Genomic DNA, 14,624 nt, shown 5'->3' on the forward strand with positions numbered 1-14,624 from the left:
CCAGGTTGCGTTAAGGATCTCTTGAGCAGTCTTTGAAGCTTGGAAAGTGTGCATGAGAGAGAGGGCCTTTTTAGTTGTGGCACCACAGCTCTGAAAACCTATTCAATCTTAACTGTCAGGCCTATTACCTAATCTCCTTTCAAGAAACATGGGAAAGCATACCTCTTTGAAAAGCTTCAACAAGCTTTTAATGATTGTTTGGGTAATTCCTCCATTAATTCTCCCCTAGTTTTAGCCTTAGTCGCATAAGACTTTTTGAATGATTGTTATTCATTGTATTTTTATCACTGTAGTTCTAGGTAGAAGAACAGGTATTAGTAACATATTTATATTATTTAAATACGTGAACAACAACTGAATCCAGAGATCAGACCAAACCAGTTTAGTTTTTAAACAATACAACTATACATACAACTATACTCTCAAATGGCCTGGAAACGATGCCTTATGAGGAACGGCTTAGGGAGCTGGGTATGTTTAGCCTGGAGAAGAGAAGGTTAAGGGGTGATATGATAGCCATGTTCAAATATATAAAAGGATGTCATACAGAGGAGGGAGAAAGGTTGTTTTCTGCTGCTCCAGAGAAGCGGACACGGAGCAATGGATTCAAACTGCAAGAAAGAAGATTCCACCTAAACATTAGGAAGAACTTCCTGACGGTAAGAGCTGTTCGACAGTGGAATTTGCTGCCAAGGAGTGTGGTGGAGTCTTCTTCTTTGGAGGTCTTTAAGCAGAGGCTTGACAGCCATCTGTCAGGAATGCTTTGATGGGGTTTCCTGCTTGGCAGGGGGTTGGACTGGATGGCCCTTGTGGTCTCTTCCAACTCTATGATTCTATGAAATGTCTGCATATTGGTGCTTTTAAATAGTGTGTTGCCTGTGCTTTTTGTTTCTACCCATTTGGAAAGCGCTAGATGGCTGACTTCCCTTCTTTCTCTGGCCTTGTTTTCACACATGCAGCAGGGGAGGTGCTAAAAATTTGCTCCTGGGCACATTTGAAAAACTTCCTGCATTCTACCAGAATTTTAGCTAGATTTTTTTCTTGCTTGGATTTTATTTTCTCTGTGTAGGGCAGGGGTGTCAAACTCAAATTCATCGGGGGCCGCATCAGCAGTTTGGTCACCCTGAAAGGGCCGGTTGTATCTGTAGGACTATGTGTCCACTCTTTATTATCATAAATTATTGTCACTGCATTCAATTATTACTGTTTTTTGTAATAATGTAAGTAATAACTAGCTCTGAAAGCAGAAACATAGTCAGAATAATGGCAAGTAGATATTCAAATGTACAATTATTGTACAATTTATTGAAAAATGATTTTTGGTAACTGCACTGGGTGGTGGAGGCTCGCTAGGGTTTCATGCAGGACCTTTGCAGAGCTACTAGTACCTGGAGATGCTGGGGTCCTTCTGCATGCAGGACAGATGTTCTGCCAGTGAGCCACCACCCTTCACCAAAGGGACTGGCTGAGGTTGACTCACTGGAGCTGCTCTCCTGGTTCCAGGGTTTAAGGGCCAGAAGTATAAAGCAGCATCCTATGTTTCTGAGGAGAGGGAGAGGGAGAGGGAGGGGAGGGGAGGGGAGGGAGGGAGGAAGGAAGGAAGGAAGGAAGGAAGGAAGAAAAGAGGGAGTGGGAGGGAGAGAGGAAGGAAGGAAAGAGGGGAGAGAAAGAAGAGTAGGAAATAAGGAAGGGAATAAAGAAGGAAAGAAAAAGAAAGAAAGAGGGAGAGAAGACGGAAAGGGAGAAAGAAGGAAGGAAGTAGAGGGAAAGAAAGAATAAGAATGAGGGAGAGGAAGATAGATGGGAAGGATGGAAGTAAGTAAGTAAGGAAGGAAGGAAGAAAGAAAGAAAGAAAAGAGGGAGCAGGAGGGAGAGAGGAAGGAAAGAGGTGAGAGAAAGAAGAGTAGGAAAGAAGGAATAAAGAAGGAAATAAAAAGAAAGAGGGAGAGAAGACAGAGATAAAGAAGGAAGGAAAGAGAGGGAAAGAAAGAATAAGAACGAGAGAGAGGAAGAAAGAAAGGGAAGGGGGGGTTGCTGCCTTGATTCAGCGCCAGAAAAGAGCACGAAGGGACCCAGGGGCAAAAAGCATTTCCTGTGCAGCGTGAGGCAGCGGGTGTCCGTTTTAGGAGAAGTGCGTAAAGCCTCAGAGTTGCACATTCGTGAGGCTGAGCCGCTGCTGAGCTCACGTTCATGAGGCTGAGCCGCGGCAGGAGGAGGAGGAGGTGAGGCAAGAGGAGGCAGAGGCGGCGGCTTGCTGGGTCGGTGCCCGGCAGCGCCGTGCGGAGAGTCCCGAGCCTCTGGGACGCAGCAGTGCTCTGTAGCACTTTGAATCCTCCTCCTCCTCCACACGGCGCTGCTGGGTGCTTTGTCTGTGCTTCAGCAGCAGCAGCAGCAGCAGCCGTTTCCAAGCGCCGAGCCGTGGCAGGAGGAGGAGGATTCAAAGTGCTACAGAGCACTGCTGCGTCACAGAGGCTCGGGACTCTCCGTGCGGCGCTGCTGGGTGCTGACCCAGCAAGCTGCCTCCTCCTTCTCCTGCTGTGGCTCGGGGCGCTCCACGCAGCGCTGCTCCGGCCGCCTTTCTACCCCCTCGGCCCCAGCTGTTTGTCGGCGCTTTGTCGGCACGGCGCTTCAGCAGCAAGGTCCCGCTGCTGGGTCCCGCTGGCTGGGGCGCTCGGCGGGCCACATGACGAGGTCTGGCGGGCCGGATTTGGCCCCCGGGCCTTGTGTTTGACACCCGTGGTGTAGGGTTTTGCTTTATTTTAATAGGATAGCATTCAATTCCACAGTGTCCACCTGCCGTCTGAAATGGGCCAGCCCAGGAACAGTTTCACTGCCTCATACATTTCCATAAACTAGAAGTGGAGTGTAACTATCAATTTTAGATCAGAGTATTTCTGTTCTAACTGTTGACTTCTTGAATGGAGAAGGTTCTGTTGCAGGTCAAACTGAGTGCTATGAAAAATATTGGTGTTTCCTGTAGCAAGTTTGTTCTACCAAGTTAATACCCTAGTTCTGTTCTTCCCAAGTAGAAAACAAGATGTGTATCCACACCATGGGATAATCACTAGATATATTATTTTAGTTTTGATGACTTTAATGAATGATGGGCTTCTAGACCTAGAGCAGGGGTCTGCAACCTGCAGCTCCAGAGCCGCATGTGGCTCTTTTACACCTTTGCTGCGGCTCCGGAGTGGATACAAGGGGAGGAGGCGTCCAAGCCATGCGCCGCCTGAGCCATGCGGCGGCGCCCGCCACGCCCGCCAGACACTCGCGCGGTGCCTGCCGCCGCCGCCGCACACTGCTGCTGCGGCGCGCTGTGCTCCTGCGCCCCGCATGGCGCCCGCCGGAGTCCACAACTCCGCTGTGCGCGTGCGCTGTGCAAAAAGGACACAAGGTGACGTTAGCAGCCCAGGGAGCGTGGTCGGCCCCCTCCCTGCATCAGCCCCTCCCCGCCGCATTTCTGCAGCCAATAGGCTCACGGGGGTGGGGGCGGAGTTATATATTTTTTTAAACGGGCGCGCTTCTTCCCGCCCAGCAGCAGAAAAGGCTTGCGGGCTCGGAGCGCGTGTTTGCTGCTGCTGCTCCTGCCTGCGGCCTGCCTGTGGCCTCCTGCCGGCCTGGTCAGGAGATTGAGGTAGATGTATTAATCAATGGGTTGATTCAATATGAGGAAATTTTATAAGTTCACTTGATGGGAGCAACACACATGAAACCATACAGGTGTCCTAATAAGGGAGTCAGAGTTTTGCCCATTCCCAGTAATCAAGGCAGCCCAAACTCAAAGTTATTTTTATAGTGACGAGGATGACATTGGGCCCTCATTATTAATTATTATTTACATCAGGCACTGATTATGATTTATGGTACACTGGGGCCCTGATTAATTTTCTATGGCATTTGGGGGCATTGATTATTGGGCATAGCAAATTTTGCTATGGGGCCCTCTGATTTCTAATTACGTTCCTGATTTGTGGCTCCCAGTTTATTTTTTTTCTTCGGAAACGGGTCCAAGTGGCTCTTTTTGTCTTAAAGGTTGCAGACCCCTGACCTAGAGTAACTGAAGCCAAAAGCAAATTTTCCCTGTTTTGATTTAAACAGAGTTGGAGTGATCACTAACTTCAGTATCTTTTAACTACAATTCATCTTCCAAAAACATGTGTGCAGAGTTCTGGACTGTGGGTAGCACATCTTGCTAGAACCTCTCTGTCGCTTTATGTTTGTGAATCAGAGGAAATTGTTGTCTAGCATTGCAGGCAAAATCAGCAGCCGCATCTCTTGAAACTACAGAAGCCGCAAGCTGCAAGTACTCTAGTATAATTGAGAATTCTTTTGCTGCGTGTTGTCTAGAGAGGCGGCTTCTGTTGCCTGACATAAGAAGCCCCTGCTGGGTTAACCGTCCTGAACAGGACCAGCTGTCAATCTCCTCCGAGTTGTAACTGTGGGGCTCCCAGTACAGCTATTTTGTCTGCTTTTGTTGCTGGTGCTGGATTTTCAAGAAAAGGTTGGCTTCCAAACCTTGCTCTTCAACTCAGAGTGAAAAATGAAAAGATTAAGGTGGAAGTGTATGAAGCCTGTGGTCTAGCATTTCTACCTTCCCTAAAGAAAATAAGGGTCCCAGCCCTCCTTTAAGAATAATGAAGAAACTAAACGGCTGCTGTTTGGTCATGGTAAATAGAACATTGTTAGTGGGAAATCAGCAATAACTACCATCAGAATAGAGGCATTTTCACCAATCTTCTATCTGTGATGCTTAATTCCAGTGAGAGATTTTACTTTCTTGGGCTCCTTGATCACTGCAGATGGTGACAGCAGTCACGAAATTAAAAGACGCCTGCTTCTTGGGAGAAAAGCAATGACAAACCTAGACAACATCTTAAAAAGCAGAGACATCACCTTGCCTACAAAAGTCCGTATAGTTAAAGCTATGGTTTTCCCAGTAGTGATGTATGGAAGTGAGAGCTGGACCGTAAAGAAGGCTGATCGCCGAAGAATTGATGCTTTTGAATTCTGGTGCTGGAGGAGACTCTTGAGAGTCCCATGGACTGCAAGAAGATCAAACCTATCCATTCTGAAGGAAATCAGCCCTGAGTGCTCACTGGAAGGACAGATCCTGAAGCAGTGAGGCTCCAATACTTTGGCCACCTCATGAGAAGAGAAGACTCACTGGAAAAGACCCTGATGTTGGGAAAGATTGAGGGCACTAGGAGAAGGGGACGACAGAGGACGAGATGTTTGGACAGTGTTCTCGAAGCTACGAATATGAGTTTGCCCAAACTGCGGGAGGCAGTGGAAGACAGGAGTGCCTGGCGTGCTATGGTCCATGGGGTCACGAAGAGTCGGACACGACTAAACGACTAAACAACAACAACAATTCCTTTTTTGGTTGTGAGTGTGCATCTTAGCATAGCCTGCAACCCTATATATCCTCACATAAGAGTAATGAGAAATTGGGAGAAGTTATTAGGGGTGAAACAAGGGTGTACAACCTCAGCTCCAGGGTCTGGATGCAACCCCCCAAGCCTCTCTGTCCAGCCCGTGAACCTCTTCCCCAGGCCCAGCTCCACCCTCAGGCCATTTACATTCTGCCCAGGCCACACTTTTCACCTGGCACAGCTTCATGCCACCCTCAAGTGCTTTTGCCTACCTGGCATGTCTCTTTGAACCATGAGAATGTCTCTCGTTTGCCTGGATGAGGGATGCAGAAGTGTGTGGGAGGGATGGGCGATACCTGATTTTCATCATTGTGATAATCACCAGCTAGACATCACGATACACTGATGTTTCCCGGTGTCTGAAATAAGGATGGAATTATGTAGAGTCATGTGGGGTGGCAGAGCGGGGCTGTATTTGGCCCTTGCCATTGCTTATGTTCCCCATTATCCACATTTGAGGAGGGACTTTGGTTGCCCTACACGTTCCTGGGTTTGGATGATGGGCTTAGCCAGGTGTGAGGAGCCTTTGGCCCTCCAGGTGTTGCTGCACCACAACTCCCATCCCTGAAATGGCTGGCTGGGGCTTATGGGAGTTGGGAGTCCAGCAACATCTGCTTTTCCGGCCCTGTGCGAAACCAAACCTTGGCTGAGCTGCCAGGCCACACTAAACAGCCCAGGAAGGTGCAAAGTGGGTGTGATTTCCTCCTCACCAGCCAACTGTTCCTGCTAAATTAGTAAGTTTGGTTGAAGTGTGATGTGTGAACGTGGCCATTATATCAACGATTTGAAAATTTGTCTTTTCTCAGGAATCCGCTGGGAATGCCAAACAGTGGGATGAAATGCTCTTGTTTGGTGATGTAAAGGTGGGCAGGCTTGTTGATTGGAGTTATCACTCCTGAGCGAGCGGCAGTATCTACCTATAGCAGCTATAGACTGATCCGATAAGATGTCCTTGTGGCCAAGAGTGGGCAAGAACCTGTGTATCTTGAGGCATATCTTCTTGAATTTATGATCATGTGATAGAGGTTTTCTTCCCTAAGCTTTTCCTTGTATCTCTTTTCAAAGTTCCCAAAGTTAAGAAGGTGAGATTTTGGGCCCAAAAGATTCCTGTTCACAAGTGGCTTTCCTCATCAGATGCGTGCATTGCTGTGACCTATCATGAAATCTGATCATTTCTCTTTTTTTATGCATCCCCGTTGGAGTTACCATAAACCCAGAGAAATACTTTGGCGTGCTCTGCACTGAAAGAGCCGTGCTTGGCTATTGGGGCAGGTTGAACCTATAGACAGAAGGGACTCTTGCTTGTTTAGTTTTGTGTGGACAATAATCTCTTCAAAAGTACAGGAACGCCTTATTAATTGTATGCCCGGGTGTAATTCTACACTCCTCTGTCGTTTTCAAAATAGAGAGGGCAGTACTTCTGAGATTGCTTATAGGAAGCAGTCATGCTGAATTGTTGTGTAAGAGGCGCTTTGTCTCTTGTGGTGTGTGGGGCGTCCTTTGTTCCTTTCCCTTAGAACGCTGCCAATCATAAGACGGTTGGGATGGGGGAGGAAAACAAATGCTTTCTGTTCTTTACATTTAAAATGATAATGAATGAAGAAAGAGAGAGAGAGAGAGAGAGAAGGAAAGAAAGAAACACATTTGTGCGAGGTTGGTGGAAACAACAGCTTAACTTCAGGGTGTGTGTGTGTGGTTTTTTTATTATTATTATTAAATAAAAAAGCTGTCTATTAAAGCCATCTGCGCTAGCTTTGCATTTAAACATGCCAGCGTGGCAACTGCCTGATTTTAGTTTTATGGGCAAATGTGTTTTGGTTTTGTTGAATGTTAGGGTTATTGAAGGGTGCAAAAGTCAACAGTAAAAAGTTGTGTTGGGTCAAATCTCTACCCATTTCCCCCCACCTCCCCAGAGAAAGAAGTGCAACTTTCTAATTTAATTTAGTTCACTCTTCTCGCAGAGCTACCATGTCCAAACATCTCTGAAGTACTTGGCAAAAGTGGAATGTTGCTCTTCGGTATTTGAGGGCCTAAGTGCACGCTATAGAGCAGCCCTCGTCTCCGCTGCCACTGTTGGAAACCTGTGCTTACTCATCAACACTGTTCTGTAACCCTGTGGGAAATTCAGGGGGGAAAGTGTTTGCAAAGGGGAGAATTAAGCATCCCCTTCCCCCTTTGTTTTTCCATTGCAGGAGCTGGGAATTGAAGCTGCAAAGTCTTGTCTGGAGTCGGAGTCAGTGAATACACCCATTGCTTAGGACTAGGCAAATTCCCTTTTTAATTTCTCAGAGTTTGGGGATAGTCTCACTGCATGGCCTCAGTCCCTCTTTGAATATCCATTTGTAAAGAACAAAACAGTTTGGTGCACTGAAGCTTCCTTGGCCAACTTCTACTTCTTCTTCTCTCTCTCTCTCTCTCTCCCCCCCCCCCCAGTATCAGGTGTGTGCATTTGCTGTGGGTGACACAAGGTCAGCATGCTAATTCAGATGCATCTTCTCTTTCGGTGGGAAACCTTTGGCAGACATGCTGCTAGGGGTGGCACAAAACCGTAAATCCCACTAAAGCTACTTTTCCTCTCTGGTGCCAACGTTGTCTCTGGAGGTATTGTACCTCATTTAGGTAAAAATTGCTGATCCAGAGACTCTAAATCAAGGGTGACTAACCTGTGGTTCTCCTGATGTTACGGGACTACAACTTCCATAATTCCTGACCATTTACCCCAATGAGATGTTTAAATGTTCCCTTGATGGTCCTTGAATCTTCCTGCCACACTTGCCACCCTCTCTGGCCGCACACTCCTTGAGGACCACAGCTTTCGTGTCTTTAAAATCTCCTTCCAATACGTCCCCCACCTCTTGGGCTTCTCTGCTTCCTAGTCACCTTTACTCAGCTTTTTGGGAGTTTTTGGTGCTGGCATCTGTTCAGTCCAAAGGTAATGGCACATCTAGGGAGAGCAGGTGAGCAAGCGAGGAGACTCTAGGCAGGCTGAGGGCGGGTTTTGGGGACAAGCTGGCACATAGAATGTTCATCATTGTAAAGCCCTATTGAGTGCTATATCACATCCCAGGTGGCGCTGTGGGTTAAACTACAGAGTCTAGGGCTTGCTGATCAGAAGGTTGGCAGTTCGAATCCCTGCGACGGGGTGAGCTCCCGTTGCCCGGTCCCTTCTCCTGCCCACCTAGCAATTTGAAAGCACATCAAGTGCAAGTAGATAAATAGGAACCGCTCCGGCGGGAAGGTAAATGGTGTTTCCGTGCGCTGCTCTGGTTCTCCAGAAGCAGCTTTGTCATGCTGGCCACACGACCCGGAAGCTGTCTGCGGACAAACGCCGGCTCCCTTGGCCTATAGAGCGAGATGAGCGCCACAACCCCGGAGTCGGACACGACTGGACCTGATGGTCAGGGCCCCCTTTACCTTTACCTTTATCACATCCCATAATGGGTAACTTGCCGAGGAGTCAGCCAGCAGCTGTGGAGGAAGAATGATGTATAAACATAGGGATTTGACAGCCCGCTGCTATAAAACGAGGAAAACTGACTTTGAGTTATTTGCTGCTGATTTGGCTTTAGCGATTTGCCTTTTTAAAAAATAGGAACACTGTGCCTTTGTGTCAAAGAGAGCTTCTGCAATGGAATCCCATTGTTCTTTCCTGTCCTCGAAGTAAAAACCCCTGTGTAGACATGTAGCTCCTGAACCCATCTTGAATTAATGTACTGGGGTGCTTTAGCACAGAAAATCTTATCCATGGGTAGCCAAACTAAGGCCCGGGTGCTGGATCTGGCCCAATTGCCTTCTAAATCCGGCCCGCGGACGGTCTGGGAATCAGTGGGTTTTTTTACATAGTAGAATGTGTGCTTTTGCTTAAAATGCATCTCTGGGTTATTTGTGGGGCACATGAATTCGTTCACCCCCCCCAATAGTCCGGCCCCCCACAAGGTCTGAGGGACAGTGGACTGGCCCCCTGCTGAAAGAGTTTGCTGACCCCTGATCTTATCAGTTGGCAGGGTATTATCCTTTCGGTGGAAAGGTCCCAGCGGTGTTTGAAAAAGGAGGAATTTAAAGTCCCGCCCAGCCCAGCTATTCATTTTCCGGGGTGATGGACCTTCCACCAGGCGCATAATGAGATGGTGGCACTCTGTCTGGAATCCCGACTTGTGTGACTGTCACCTCTCAAAGATGGGGGACATTATTGGTACCGGGCCTCTGTGTGTGTTTTGGAGGGTGGCATCCTGCCTGTTCGTGTAGGGATTTCCCATCTAAGACTGCAGGGGGGGGGAATAGGTATAACTACTACATATGTTTCTTTACTTTCATTGAATATAAGTGGAAATGAAAGGCTTCTCTAGTGTTTTTTCATGAACTTGCTCCAATTTAGCTTTTAATGTCTCTTTTCGTTCCCGTTCGGTTTATCTTGAGACTTTGAGAATTGATGTCTTTGGTGAATTCAAAGCACACTTTTGTCCATTCATAGTTTTTTGCTTTTAATACACCCTCAATTGTGTTCCCAATAGATCTCTGTTCTCCACACTACATTTTCATATATTTGAAATGTGTTTCTTTGCCTAATGGTCCTGCTAGCAGGTCAAACTACAGTACCAGAGAGATTAGCCCTTTAGCCTTGGTAAAACCGCCTTTCTGTGCGGTTAATGTAATTGCCAGGTGTTTGTTCAAATGCAACACAGGACTGAGTCTGGGTCAGGCGTCAATAAATCACTCCAAAGTGAGCCCAGGGAATGCAGTCCAGCGGAGGAAGTAGCATCTGATCTGGCGCATCCATGGAGGCAGTTGCTGTTTATTTGGGATATTAGAAAAATAGGAGGATTCCTAGTTCAGACCGATGCTTTATCTAGACGTCCCCGAGAAACGAATCTCAAGCATTATACAAAGGCAACAGGTTCCTATCCACTTGCTGAACCCTAATTTCAGCAGAATATCCTAAATGCTGGGGAGAGAGCGAGCAATTTACATCATTGTTCCCTTGATACTTTCAAGAGCCACAGCTGTTGTATGTGTGTGTGTGTGTGTGTGTGTGTGTGTGTGTGTGTGTATGTGTATGTATGTAGTGTTTGTGGCATCCCAGTCTTTTATGAGTAGCTGCCTTCAAACCTGACCTGCTGTCAGTCAGAAATGTGGGCTGTAAATATTTTTTAAAAATAAATGATTATTATATATTTAAGATTCTCCTGTAGGGGAGAATTGGGATCCCCGATGTGGGTTTGTCTGTGCCCATCTCACCACTGGCAGGCAGTTAAGATTTTAAAGAATACACCAAGGAGCAACTTTTCAGGGGAGAGACCCCCCCCCCCGCTCCATTTCCACCACCCCCCATAGCTGCCAAGTTATCCCTTATTTTAAGGGATTTTCCCTTATGCTGAATAGGCTTCCTCGCGAGAAAAGGGAAAACTTGGCAGCTATGATTCCCCCCCCCCCTTTAGGGTTGCTAGACTCAATAGAGGACAGGACTTCTGTGCCTTTAATTGCCCTGCTCTCTTTTGAGTCTGGAAACCTTAAAGAGAAACCAGCAGACCCTTTGCTTAATTTCCAAGCAAAATATTTTCTATAGCCTGATCTTATTGCAAGCGTCAATGAAGTTAAATGAGGAAATCCATCAGCTTCTGTAACATTTTGCTGCTCCAGTGTTGTTGCATGTATGGCGTTTAAAATCCCTTTGTGGAGTGCAGCTGCCTTCTGTGCAGAACTACTAGCTAAGGGGATGTGAGGATAACTCATTTATTTTTGCCTCTCTAATAACGTAATCTTTTTCTGGCTTACAGAGGAGGAGGCTTCCGAATCTGGCCTTGCCGGCCCACGGCCTCTTCCAAGACGGTTCAGGAGGTAGATTAAAAATAGTGCCTTGGCCACGAAGCTAGTCAGCATCAGGCAGACTGTTAAAAGACTGGATTAAGGTTCTGCGCAAGGGCTATTGTTGACGAGAGGCTTTCATGCCAATCACAATGCTTAAAGTGTTTGTTTGGGAAAGAAGGTGACCTTTCATTCCTGAGCTTGTTGTGTGAGGGCTAGTCTCTGCCTGGAAGCATCTTCTAGCTCCCTCCAGTCAAGGCTGCAGCCTTTTGACCCAGAGACAGGGCACGTGGGTGGTTGTTTTCCTTTAATACTTTATGCATTAGTTTCGAAGATTTGTGATTTTCTCATAGAGAAGGTTTCCAATGGAATAGCACAAATAAGCAATCTAAATAGATAATCTGGAACTATCATATGTTTCTGTTGGTGCTTCTTTTTAACGTCACTCCTGCCACACAGCTTTGTTTGCTTTTGTAATAGGGACCAATCCGTTCTTTGGCACACTGATTGATTGATTGAATTTATGGGTCTTCTTTCAGGATGATTGTTGATGTATGCCTGCTTTCCCACATGACCCTGAGGAAAAACAAAAACCAAGTACTGTACTACTTCCTCTCTTCTCTATTACAAATGTGCAAGCGGTTTCCTCCCTCCTTCCTTCTCTGAAGTGCTCCAGAGGTCCCACAGGTGCATTGGGTGGGGGGCATGTGTGTATCTCATTCCCTCTCTTGTCATTCTGTGAGGATGCAGACATGTACCTGCTAGCAGTGTTAGAAAATCAGATGTATAAGCTTAGGCGCCAAATTGCTCCTTAAACCAAGGTTGCAGTCGCCAAAATGTAATGTCTGGTTGCCATTTTTGGGCAAGACAACTGATGGACCGACTGTGATTGATGATCTGTGAAACATCTGGCTAGTTCAGATTGACAACCTTGAGCTAGGTTAAGAACTTTATCCAGAAACAGTCTATGTATCATAGCTGCCAAGTCTCCCGTATTCCCCAGGAAACCCCCGTTTTTCCAGCTGTCCCCAGCCAAAAAATACAGATTTTTTTGTTTCCCCCCGGTTTATTCTGGCGCGACGGCCATTTTGGAACTGGGCAGAGCATGCTCAGAAGCGACTTTTGATGCTGCCTTGCCCAGTTCCAAAATGGCTGCAGCGCGACTTCTGGTGCGGCGGCCATTTTGGAACAGGACAGAGCGGTATCAAAAGTCGCTTCTGAGCATGCTCCGCCCAGTTCCAAAATGCCGGCAGCGCTACTTCCGGTCCAGTCCCTTATTTCTCAGGCCGGAACTTGGCAGGTATGCTATGTATATTGGCCTATTCCTACCTCTCTACCTCTGCTTCTTAATGGTGACATGGACCATTCATAATGTGAGAATATTCTTCACAACTGTGAGCAGGGCAGTGGGGTGGGGGCTACAACAATTAGCTGTAACATAGTTCACTGCTCCTCCTCAGGCTGCACAGAAAAAGCATTTTGGTTCCTGAAATTGATAGAATCACAGAATCATTCTGATTGGGCAGATAAACTATTACTGATTGAATTCTACAGGATGTGGTATTAATGTGTGAAAACAGTCAAGATCCAATGATCCTCAGGCATGCGCCTCCAGATGGTGAAGACGTCAGGTGCCATCCTGGCACCCAGGCATCTTCACTTGGTTGCAAGTGGCCAATAGCCAGGTGCAAAATGTACCTGGCTCCTGGCTATTTTCAAACACTGCCTCCTAGTGAGGAAGCAGACCCTCTTAAGGTAAGGTGGACAATTTCTGGCCTCTAGAGATGGTGTTTGACACCAACTCTATCAACCTCAGCCAACATAGCGAAATGGTCAGGGGTGATGGGAGTTACAGTGCAACAATATCTGTAGGGCTGCAAGTTCATCATCTCTGCTCTCTAAGGCCTGACCTCCGTTTCCTAGGAGAGGCTCCTGAGACTGCAATAATGTGCAGGACTCAGATACTGACAGCACCAGCTTTTTTTCTGTCTCGTCTGCAGCCTTCTAGAGCTTGACGCTTGAATTTCTGAAAAGAAAAGCCTTCATCCCTGGTGGAGTTGTGGTTGAAGATCAGTCTGCAATGATATAAGAAAATCGTGAAGCCTGGGTTAATCTTTGATCCATAGTTTAACATAAATGAATTAAAATCTACATGCCACATTTAATACAGGCAACTCCCCATTTATGTGGGGGTGGGGGTGGTTACGTTCTGAGGCACCACACATTTAAGTTAAATTGAATATTGGGAACACCATTGAAAAAGCCTGCAAGCACCATCTAAACCTCTTGAAAAGCTTTAAAAACAAAACTTCACCAAACTCTACCACAATTGCTACCGCCAAACTTCCTTGTTGAAACTCTCAACTCTCCACAGACCGCAAAGGTTGTGCTAGACACTATTTTCACAGTTTTCACACTCTTTTAGGGTCGTTTTTGGCCCTTTTGGGGGCCACCTCCAGGTTCATATGTGTGTGCCTGGAATGCACATACAGTGGTACCTCGACTTACAAACAACTCGACAACCGAATTTTTCAACTTACGAAGGTGCCTTCGGAACGGATTAAATTCGTAAGTCGAGGCACCATTCGAGACTTACGAATGGGGCAAATTTCTCTTACGAATTTCTCTTACGAATTTCTCGACATCCGAACGGAAACCGCGGTGGTTTTAGATAGGGTTTTTTCGAATTTATGAATTTTTAGATGGGTTTGTTTTGACTTACGAATTTTTCCATTTCCAATGCATTCCTATGGGAAATCGCGTTTCCAATGGCGCTTTTCGACTTACGGATTTTTCGACCTACGAAGATGCCTTCAGAACGGATTAAATTCGTACGTCGAGGCACCACTGTAAATGTTTTCTGCTTTCCCACTTTGCAGCTACTTTCTCCATGTTGTTTGCAGGAAGGTCTTCCCTCTCTGCTGAAAGCAAACTTTGAAAGAAAGGGTGGGCGAAAGGTGTTTCTGAAATCCTCTACAGATCTCGAGCCTTTGTCAAGTAAGAAGCTATGCAAATCCAAAAAGAGGGCTTCCCCCCTTTTTAGCCTCTAATAACTACCATAGAAATATGTGAATATATAGTTGTGTAAACATTTTTGTGATCTAATAACTTTTCAGGACTTGTTTGCAAAATACCATGCACTACATGCTACTGTTTCCTACACTACAGCCTTTTCTCGAATAAAATCTGATTAGAATAGAATAGAATAGAATAGAAATTTATTCGCCAAGTACTTACATACTTGGAATTTGCTTTGGCTAATTTTACAGTGTAAACGTAAAATTGTCTCCTGAGCAATCTCTATGTGGGACAAGAAGCTACAGTTAGAACTGGATATGGAACAACTGATTGGTTCAAAATTGGGAAAGGAATACGACAAGGTTGTATATT

At 46.3% G+C, this 14,624-nt stretch overlaps 1 protein-coding gene across 4 annotated transcripts in view; it reads left to right on the forward strand.

The window, feature by feature from the left end:
• The window catches only part of ELMO1 (engulfment and cell motility 1), a 318,071-nt gene that overhangs the window by 22,380 nt on the left and 281,067 nt on the right, over nt 1-14,624 (forward strand). Inside the window, exon 1 of one of the 4 annotated variants that reach the window (XM_035129258.2) lies at nt 9,346-11,921. The exons of 2 other annotated variants lie outside the window; for them this stretch is intronic. The gene's annotated coding sequence lies outside the window, so the exon portion shown is untranslated. Of the gene's footprint in view, nt 1-9,345; nt 11,922-12,457; nt 14,232-14,624 lie in introns of those variants that run through there. One more of the 4 variants, XM_060280573.1, reaches the window with a different exon arrangement.

The sequence above is a fragment of the Zootoca vivipara genome, chromosome 12 (assembly GCF_963506605.1).
Source record: "Zootoca vivipara chromosome 12, rZooViv1.1, whole genome shotgun sequence".
Taxonomy (NCBI): Eukaryota; Metazoa; Chordata; class Lepidosauria; order Squamata; family Lacertidae; genus Zootoca; species Zootoca vivipara.